At 40.3% G+C, this 11186-nt stretch overlaps 1 protein-coding gene across 1 annotated transcript in view; it reads right to left on the bottom strand.

Moving 5' to 3' along the window:
* The window catches only part of COL21A1 (collagen type XXI alpha 1 chain), an 83210-nt gene extending 72229 nt beyond the window's left edge, over window positions 1–10981 (bottom strand). The window contains exon 1 of the mRNA XM_030267367.4: window positions 10830–10981. The gene's annotated coding sequence lies outside the window, so the exon portion shown is untranslated. The remainder of the gene's footprint in view (window positions 1–10829) is intronic.
* Window positions 10982–11186: the final 205 nt, after the last annotated feature.

The raw sequence follows: 11186 nt of genomic DNA on the forward strand, positions 1-11186 counted from the left end.
AAGGGTCCTATAATTTCTTAATAATTCAAGAGTGTCACATTTCCGAGTCAGTCAACTTGACTTAAATTAGCCACTGGTGAATTAAATGGCCAGTAGAGGTTAGAGCAGTATAGGGAACATTTTTTCTTTCAAAAACACAGATTAATTTTTCTGAAGTAGTTCCCATAGCTCAAAATGTACAGGACATGAGTACTTTATTTTCCATAAAGTCCATTAAGAAGTGTCAGCAATGTAGTTTGCAAAAGGATGAGAAAAGCAACATTACTAGGACATATGTTCACTTACTAGGACCTATGGCAAGTTGCTTATCCAGTATATTGATGGTAACAGACAGGTCTGAACAAAGTATAGGTCATGCTTTCTTGCATAATTAGGCTTTCAGAGGAATACTACAAATTAAAAAAAAAACCCAGATTTTATATTATTGTAAGTTTTATTTTTTTTTAAGTGAAAGGAATATATTATTATTTGTGCCAGAAATTTGACATTTCAAAAGATGCCAAATGCATTTTCAGACATATTCCAGAGCTATTCAACTTGAGATGAGCTTTTCTTTTTTAATATCAGACTCATGCTCTTAGAAAAGTGGTCAGTTTTAGGTTGGTTGGTTTGTTTGTTTGTCTGTTTGTTTAAAAAAATTAATTTCTATACAAGAGGGAACATATCTTGAGCATCACTTTCAGCAGCTCAGAGCAAATACTTGTAGTGTTTCTAGGGTTTATTGTGGCACTTGAAACTAAGGATTATACTGTTATAAGTTGGACAAAAGCACCATGCATACAGTCTTAGTGACCTCATATAAAGACCAGAGACAGAGACACCTTTCTTTGGTTTTGCTCAGAGACATCCTGAAGAGGAAAATCTTAAAGAAGTTGTTAAGCGTGCTATTGGCTACAAGCCAATAATAATGTTACCTTACTTCTGCCAAAGAATATAGAGATTTTTTTGCAGAATTTAATACTAAGGAAGTGATAGACAAATTTGTTTTTAATAAAGTATGTTATTGTCTACATTCTGCTGAAGTATAAAAAATACGTAAACTTTAACACAGACATGTAAAAACAACTATAGCATTTACCTACAAGTTGTAAAACTAACATCTGTGGGTTCAGACAAAACCCAGTATTGTACAGAGTGTGACTTCTTCAACTTAAAATGAATGGATAGACTGCAGTTTCCACTCAAAACAAACAAAAAAAAAGAATAGTGATCTCAATGGATCATAAAATCTGCACCTGGACTGTAATTTGTTGCATTAAGGCCTAAATATACAAAGCATTGTCTGTACAACTGGGCCTGCAAACAAAATAGATCAAGAAGTCATCAAAATAAATAAGCATACATGTTACATCATATAACTTGAAACTTTAAATACCAGCTATTCTATTTCCAGTTACAGAATGCAATTCTCAAACCTCCACCAAATAGAGCCTTTCATGTAAAAGAAGCAAAAAGTATTATTTGAAATTCTATTCCTCCAATTTTGATAATATGTTTACAAAATAAAAAAATACTGAAATATTGAATTCTACGAGAATGCTAACTTAATTAATTCAGGGTAATTCTATAGAAGTTATATTAGCCACTACAAAAATGGTAGTACTTGCAGGTACTTTGAGACCTCAGTTATGTAAGTGGTGTGTGAATTCTAGATAATCCACAAAATAAGCTAAATTATTTCATATGGTAATTTACAATTTCATTTTATATAATGGTCATCTCCATTTAAAAAAATTGTTTTTTGGAGGAATCTACTATCAAGAGCCAAAGATGGTGTGTATAGTATCATATACCATTCTCTTACTTAAACTAAAATGGATTTTCTTGTCTCTGAGCCTTATTTCAAAATGTGTGATTACATTCTTGGTTCTTATTTGGCCTATATAATTCATGAGAATTCACAGAATTTAGCTATAATTTAGCCACAACAACTAGCAACTCTATTATAATACATAAGCATTGCTTTATATTTTAGCTCTTTAAAATCAGATACTGTTGTGTATGTTCTGGAATCGACGTGTTGAAGAGGAACTCTATATATGTCCATGATAACTGGTTCTCAGATAGTATTAAAGGAGAAAAAAGTGCATATACAAATACAGAAAGACAGTTTCTTTTCCATAATATTGTTAAGCTTCCATGAAAACAAAAATAAATTGAAAATATCAACTAGTGAAAAAGGTGTAAGCAACAAAAACTAGAAAATAACTACTTCATGGGAAAAGTACAAAAATGTTTGTGTCATAACAGGACATAGGAGTATTTCATAACAATTGTTGTAAAAATTATTAATATTTTCCGTTGTATCAAAATTTTCCCAACATCTTGACCTATTCATTTTCAGGAAAGAAAGGCTACTTCCTGTTTATTCAAAGAAGAAAACAGGTTAACTATTTAAAGTGATTACATATTTACTTCAGGTGTCAATCATCAGTGCCTGAGTTCTATTGTAGTATTAATGGAGCAGAGTTTTCAGAATGAAATAACCATGTAACAGATTTTTCATAGCTCTTTGATTTCTGTGAAAGATTTCACTGCCTGTAGTTGCCCAACCAGCATCATATAAGTAATTCTGCAGGAGTGGGAGATGTGTATCACCCAGATCTATTTAAAAATCATGTCCAGTGACCATGAAACAAATCCAAAACTGCATGTGATCACTTCAAAGTATTGAAGAACAGAGAAAACCAGGTCTTCTTCAAAGGAAATGCTTTGTATTGGACAGCTCCAGGGTGGTTTTGTTGAATGCCTTTTCCTTCCTACTGAGAGGTACCATCAAACCATGAACTACTGGTAACTGCAGTGAGTTCTTAGTAGGTATACTTACTCATGCACAGAGAAGAAATTTTCCTTTGCTAGAAACACCTCTTCAGAGGGCAGATACCTTATTTAAATCCAGATCAGAAAAGAAAACAAGAGATAAAATAAATGGAATGTCTTTGCTCTTTAGGAAATAAAAATTAATCTTTATTCTTGGTACTGCTTAGCTTCCTCGAAGACAACTATGTGCTTCTGAAAATTAGGTGCAGCTGTCCTCTCTTTTGAGCTCCTTAATGAAATCCTTCACGTTCGGGCTTCCCTCCCCTTTTTGGCAAAACTTGTCAATGTTCATTTCAGCCCAGTCATGAGCACGCCATGGCCATGTGGGCCCCTTTGCACAGCAAATGGACTTAATCACAGGGGCATACAATTACATTCCTTTCTCCTCATTGAAAATTCACCAGGGAATAACAAACATAAACCTCCATTGTCTAGGACCTTTAAAAAGAATTTGCTGTTATTTCTATTCAGCAAATCTTCCTCCCCTTCCCTAACCCTTATTCTTTTCCATGGTAGTAAAACAGAAAAAAAACTCCTTTATCATTTATCTTCTTTGTACTGAAAGGGCATATTTTTCCCAGTTTACTATATTGTAAGCATTTAGATACATTTTATTATCAGTGATTTCTCATGGCTGATGGCATTCTACATAGGACTTCAAGAATTCTCAATTTTACTTTTCAGGGATAGGAGAAAATGCTTCCAGGTCTCCTAATTGCCATATTTCCCCATTTTTCTTTCTCTCTCAACTTCCAGAGCTATTCAAGATGCCATTTAATTTATTTGGTTGGTTTGCTTAGGCTTGCCATTTGATGCTACTTTCACTGCAAATGACAGTTTCTGGAAGACAAAGAGGAGTCCTTTTCAGCAGGTGAACATTTCAATTTCTTTTCAGTGGGAAAGTTAATTAGGGGGATTGTCTTTGAAAAGTCCCCTCCACATATTAACACTTCGTATTATTATATTTCCACATAAAGTTGCTGTGAAGGGCTGCACTGTAACTCCAATATTCTTGGCTGTATTTTTCCACACTGTTTTGTCCCACGAGTTGACAGAGAATGTCATGGTATATCTCAAATGTTCTGTCACTTTCACCCACCCAGTTCTGCTCCCTCCTAAAGGAAACTTTTTAAGCAAAATGTGATAGCTAGACAGATACCATTCCACTTGGGAAAAGAAGGCACATAGCTTCTTACCAAGACACTGGCATTCAGTTCAGCTTGTATTTTTCCAGGAGTGATCTGCATTACCCTTTACAGTCCTTTGCTATCAAGCCCAAGAATTAAAAAGCTGGAGACTCCCGTCCACTTTCCATGGGTAATCAAACCTCTGATAAAATGGAAGTCCAGCATTATGTAACTTTCTCCCGGGTTTTTATCCTGGGCATAAAGTGTCATCTCAGAAGCACTCCCCAAAGAATGCTTTTTTGAAACATTTCCCACAACTGAGAAAGAAGTGAATTCACAATACCACCAGTTCTGCATGGTCCATTCCCACTTCTTCTATCAAGCCATGTTCTGCATAATTCACCCACCCTTTGCACAGAGCATTGCACAGATGTGTCTGCTCCTCTTCTCCACACGGGACACTGCAGCTATGCTCACACTTTATTTTCTCATCTGCCTTTTTAATCAGCTGGGAATATTATTCTATCTTTTCTATGTGCAATGAGGAAAGGGGAAATGGTAGAAAACCAGGGTCAGATCCCAAGTGCAAGTAGGGAGGAACATACTGATCTGACCAAGGAAGCTTGCATCTAAAGAGGTTAAAACGGCCTTGCTTAGCTCTCTGTCTAATGGAGTCTCTTGGGGCCACAGCTCCAGGGTACCCCAGAAAGGTTAAAAGACTAAGGGAAAAAAAAAATAGTACATTTGAGGACACTTGGAATGGTACTTTTCTAATTGCACCTACAATTTGAATCTTCTCAGTGTCCAATGTCAGGAAAAGAATTACATGCCACTTCATACATCTTCCCTCAAATATATGCATTACACTGACAGTCTATAAAGCCCATCATGCTCACTGGAAATTTCTCTGCTAGTCTGGCAAAAGTCTGCACACTTTAGTGAAGCAAGGGTTATACCACAAATATTAAACTGAGCTCAACATTCTGATACTTTTATAAATTGTACTCTTACTACAACTATGCAAATTTATCTAGACCTCTAGACACAAGACCCTGGAAACTCTTGTAGAATTAGGGAGATTATAAGGGGGTGGGAATTGGAATTACCTACTGAGACCAAAAGAAGCACAGGGTACTTTTCACAAGACTTCCCAAATGTCTATTAAAGGCTATGCCTAGATAAACTCCTGCTGTTATACCAGCTGCAGCACTATTCATTTATGTTTCTTCAAGTCACCTTAATTGAGCTTATTTTTATATGCTGAAACAGTTCTGGCTAAAAAGAAAACTTTTGGAAATCATTAACTTTACTTAATGAAGAAAGTACAGATTGTTATAACATATTTTGGAAAATACAAGCTGGTATGCTTTAAAAAGTGTTGGCTTAATTTCAAACTAGAGCTCAGAGCTTGTTTTCTTTCTTCCATTTTTTGATGCAGGATAAAAATTAGTTCAGACAAGTTAGGACATGTTTTATCATCACTATGGCTCTGAAGATTCACACAAAAGGGAAAAGAACTTTCAGTGTGGATAATGCAAGTCAATATTGTATCTTTTGTAAGCTAGATTAAATTCAAAAAAATACAGAAATTTGGGTAGAGCAAGCAGTCTTTAAAATATACAAAAAAGTTCTGAGCTAATCGAAAGGCTGTGTACTGTTAATGTACACTCCAGCCATAGAAGATGCATCTATTTACACAGTACTCTACCACCATCTCCAAGGACAGAGACTGAGTGAATGTGAGGCAGACTTGCTATACCTCTCTGCCAGATATCCCTCACATCATGCAGGACTCTAGAAGGAGTAAATCTCTCTCTAAAATGTTACTGAGGCGCTGTCTTCACCTCTGCACAGGCCTCTCACCTCTCTTCATACCTCCCTTTATCACTTTCCTGACAGTCAGAACAAGTGACCCCAAGATCCCAGCCCTGGATCCCCCCAAAGCCTGGGCGGGATTAGCAGGGGCAATGAAAAGGAAAAGAAAAAATGTTAGATTGAGTAAAAATGGATGACTCCAGAGGCCACAAAAGGCACCCCATGATGTGGGACAGTAAAATAGACAATGAGAAGAACTGGTCTGGATAGAAAGTGTGAGAGAATGAAAGAGACCGTGCTGCCACAAATCTCTGCCAAACCTTCCCTGTCCTAAAAATGCCCTGAGCCCTACTCATGCCTCTGTCCCATTGTCAGCTGCCAGAAGACCCCCACCACTAGCTCCACAAAGGGCCCTTGCAGCCACTTTTCAACCCTTCTTGCCTCAGAGGACCTGGAATTCATCCCAGTCCCCCCTTGTCTTACTCTCTGTGATCTCCATAGCCCACTCATTTTGCCACATCTGTATTCATTTCTGCCATTACTAAGAAGCCTCCAGCTCCTCTTTGGTTTTAGTTCAAACTAGAGCTTCAAAGCAAGCTACCAGAACCAACCACAGCAGAAAAACCTTGGAATACAGAAATCTGAATTATTAAGTGGCATTAAACTACAAATATACATGGTAGAAATGTAAATTTCCTATGTGCTAAAACAGTACACTTAGTTGGCTTGTTTGGAACAGACAGAAAATTCAAGGAAAAATGCAAATCTCACTGGCATGAATGACAGTTTTATTTTGTACCACATCAAGTCCAAACAAACTTCCCTGCAATTCTTGCATGTTTTTAGTTACAGAGATTAGGTCTCATTCCAGTGCCTGTGTGTTTTACTTGGAGCAGATATTAACTTCTCACTATTTAATTCCTGTTTTACTACAGCATGAAACATACTGATAAGAAGATCAATTATTCAACATTGAAATTATATAAATTGCTCAACATTGAAATTATATAAATCACATAAAATTCCAAAAGGTTGACACATATTTACTTTGTACTCTCATTTCTACTCATAGTATTATTCAGTATGATCAACACTGCTCATCTCCCTGGTCTCTATCTGCTGTTAATCATGAATAGTGTGCCTGACATCTACCCTCAAAGACTAAATCAATCAGCACTGAAACAATGCCTATGAAGATTAATAGTAACTTGGAAAAGTTTCTTTTGTAAATCTCATGATACCCCAGTACGACAGAAACCAGAGAGAGGAAAAAAGTCCTTCAAAACATTTTTATTATGCTCCCCACAGGAGCATAGAAACAGGCCTAAGTTTTCTTCTACCACATACTGCGTTTTTCCAGAGCCAGACCAGTTCTAAATGAAGGAACACAGAAGCCTTGCAGGGCTCAGCCTATTTTCATGGGCAAAAAGAAGGGAAGAAATGTCAGGCCTTGATGATTATGGGGTTGTTTTTTCTCAAAAAGATTGCTTTGTAGTGCCATGGTGTAGCAATCTTCTTGACAATTTTCTGCTTACCCTAAATTTTACTCCAGATGACTAGTATTGGCTACTGACAAGCAGACCTGGCTGGAGGAGCCACCTTTAATCCAAAGATCTGAGCTTTGCCACCACTGGTGCTGGAGGAGGTGCACTGGATTCTCCATGCAGAGAATGCACAGCAGGCAGCAAGCCCTGCAGCCCAACATGCTGCAGGACAGGCGAGCCAAGAAATGCTGCAGAACAAAGCAGTGCACAAGCACACACGTCTCTATTGCACAATGCCTGTTCTAGAGGCCACGTTGGTTTGTGTAGCTGGGGGAGCTAAACTCCCAGGCAGTCTCTTTGTGACTGTCACCCAGGGACACATGGCAAAGTTGGCCTTCCATTCTGTGTAGGCCCAACCTCCCTAAAGCCCAACATTTTTGGATACTTCAGATACTCACAGCTGTGCTAATGGGTAGATTTCACATGTTATCAACACAAAATTTGAGTCAGCTAAGATCTGAAATGTGTCAAGCGCTCATGGCACCAACAGTCCATCCCCCAGCTAGAGCCCCATGTCAGCCCCCTGGGGCCTCAGCCCCTGTCCCAGTGATGCCACAGCCCAGCCCAACTGGCCATGGGCCTCCTCGAGCCAGGTCCCACTGCTGACCCACGTCCCAGCCTGGCCTCAGCCCATTCCCAGGGAGATACAGATGTGCAGGGCTGGAGCTGCCCTGGTGCCCTCCAGAGACTCTGCTCTGTGCTGGGGCAGTGGGACAGGCTAGGTTCATCCTTGCCACCCCTCCATGGGGAGCCCCTGCTGCTGTACCTGGACAAAATTCATCCTTGAGATGGTTCAGAGAAACTCTGAGGGGGTCCAGAGTAACAAACCAGAAAAAATAAATGAAAGACATTTTATAAGGCACATCTTGGTTACTTCAAGCACTCTAGCCTGCCACGCCACCCTGGGTGTGATGGAAAGCAGCTGAGAAGGAAGGAGCAGAAGATGCCTCAGGAACAGCATGTCTTCAGCAGGGTTACTGGGCTCAGCTCTGGTCAGTCAGCTCAAAGAAGAGAAAGAAGGCAGAAACAAAGACAGCTTAATAAAACAGATTACTAAGAGCATTGAAAGGGTCTCTTTTTTCATAAAGAGACATCAGAAAGATTGAATCAGCTTTATTCAATGCCTCTCTAAACACTAAGGGGAGAACACAGGACAGAAAATAATAGCAAATAATCTAGAAAGACAGGTTAGACCTCGTCTGTTCCTACTCAAAATAGGAATGTTCAAAAAACTTAAGAGATCCTTTTTTGAATTAGGAAGTTAATTTGTGGAAGAAAAAATGTGGTAGAATTTGCAATATAATTAACACTTACATTCATAAGAATAATACAAAGAATAACACAATAAAGGAATAAATATTGAGCAAAGCAGCAAAAAGCTCTAGGCAATGGAGGTACCACCCAGACTCATTTCAGTCAGCTATTTCTGTAACTAGTTTGGCTAATAATTTGGCTAACAATTGCAGGCAAAATTTTGTTACATGTAGTAGGACAAACTACAAATTTCAAAGTATATTTAAGAACTGAATTATATTCTGAGTACTTACCACAATGATAATCATAGCCAATATAGACATAAATTAAACCAAAGTAATTCAGCCTCATGGACTTTCTGAGACACTCTGGTAATTACTGAGGACTCGAAGGAAACAATATGATCCGCTTTGCAGCACTGTACCTCAAAACTAAGCTGAAATTTCCTAACATTTACCAATAAGTCAATTTACTGACTGCGATGGTACCAAACCAAGACATGATGTTCATCAGCAAATCACACACCACTGTTCTTAGAATTCAATGGCAAATGCAGTTAGAGCAGAAGGGAGAAGAATCACAAAATCTAGTCTAAAAGTTAGGCATGTGAGTGAAATATTATAAATGGATCACTGAGCCGTGTTTACCTCACAGAGGTGGTTCTTTGATATGCATGATCCTCATCAAGAGTGTATGAGTTCACAGGCTGGTGAACTCCCAGTTGCATCTGCCACCCCTGGAATCTTTAGTGGACCTGGAGAGGTCATTTAGTGTCTCTGACAACAGGAAGGCAGGATCACATTTGTCTTGAGGATTTCTGGTGACTGGCTGAACATTAAATGCTCAGCATTAAATGCTCAATTACATGTGCAATTAGACAGCACTTTCCCTACCAATTTAACCTAATCTGTCCTGCAGCAGCTCAGCAAGCTGGCTCTTGTTATATCTCCACTGGATGTGGAGAAGAGTTTGCTTCCCACCACTATGCAGAAACCAATCACACAGTTAAAGATTGTTACCACATCTCTCATCAGTTTTTGCTTCCCTAGACTGCAACATTCCAGTTCTTCCACTGTTTTCCCAAAGATTATGTTTCCTAGATCTCTGACCACCTTTGGCTACTCATCTCCTGCTGAACTAGTAAGACTATGGGAACTTTGGTGTCCAGAATCCCATATAGTACTGATACCAGATACAAACCTCAAAGACACAACTACCAAGAGATGCCATCACACATCTGCTACAATCCTGTTATGCATCCCCAAATGAAATTTTTGATTTTGCACATCGTTAACATGTTGTATCCTGTCAAAGTCCTCATGGTGAAAAATAAATTTCCTAAGGAAACTACTTAGCACAATTTTTCAAAGGAATATTTAGTTTAGTTACTGAACTCATCCTTTAGTTCAGTATTATGTATTGAATAAATACTTGAGTGATATATATAGTAAGAACAACCACAATCAATAAGGTTTGGAGAAAATTTTCAAGTAAGTTTACTAACTCCAACAGATCCACAAGGCTTTCTCAGGTTCCTGAAAGCTAGAAGACTTTGAGAACCAACCAGTGCACTGGTTTCCCAGCCTTTTAATCCTTGAAGACAAGATCCTTTCAGCACAGTAAATGCTATGTACATCTAAGCATTACACAGCTAAATAATAATAATCAGAAGTGGCCCACAGAGCAAATTTTTCTTTTCAGGTACAGAAACAAATATAACTGCAGTTATTAAAAACCCATCTATTTCACTAATTCTTGTAAAGTCTGTATTCCCATCCCACAACCTATTAAAGACATTAACCAGTTATGTGGTACTGGTTACACTGCAAGAATAAAACAGGTTTCTGTATGGCACAGAAGGACCTAGCAGAACATAAATTATTTCATCTCGTGCCAATAAACTAAGACAGGGTGTCATGCAAGTCCAATCTGCTGCACGCACTGCAGTCACGTTGCAGAAAAGGAGAAAAAAAAAAAATAAAAAATCCCAACCTTGCATCAGTGACACGGTCCACTACCAGCTGCCTGCTAAGAAGGGGGCACAAGTTTCCTTATCTCAGCACCCCGGCGCCCACGGTCCCCACGGCGGCTGCCCGGCTGCGCAACGGTGCCCGAGGCCGCCCCGGGGCTGCACCTGCCCGCGCCTGGCCCGTGTCTGTCCCCGTCCCCGGCTGCCCCTGCAGCGAGGCGAGCCCCGCAGGGATGCAGCCCTGCAGGGATGCAGCTCCGGGCAACCCGCCCGGCCCCGCGTCCCCGGGACCGCTCTGACCTGCAGGCGGCCGCTCGCCGTCCCTGCCGTGCCGCCGCTGCTCTCGCTGCCGTGCCGCTCTGCCCGGCGCCCGCTCCGCCGCGGCAGCCCCGGCCCCGCGGAGCCGCCCCGCCGGCAGCGCCGCCCCCGCCGGCCCCGCGCCCTGGCACGGCCCTGCTGGCCCGGGACCGGCTCCAGTGCCGCCCCCGCCGGCCCGCGCGGTCCCGGCTCGGACAGGCTTTCCCCGCTCTGGAACAGCATCCCGACCCAGGGCTGCATCGGGGATCAGCAAGCTGTGGATACCAGAGGGACAGGCCAGTGGTTTGAAGTAGTTTGGTGATGCTCTCCTGCCCATCATTCAGCATTTCTTCTCCAGGT

Source organism: Taeniopygia guttata, chromosome 3, assembly GCF_048771995.1.
Source record: "Taeniopygia guttata chromosome 3, bTaeGut7.mat, whole genome shotgun sequence".
NCBI lineage: Eukaryota > Metazoa > Chordata > Aves > Passeriformes > Estrildidae > Taeniopygia > Taeniopygia guttata.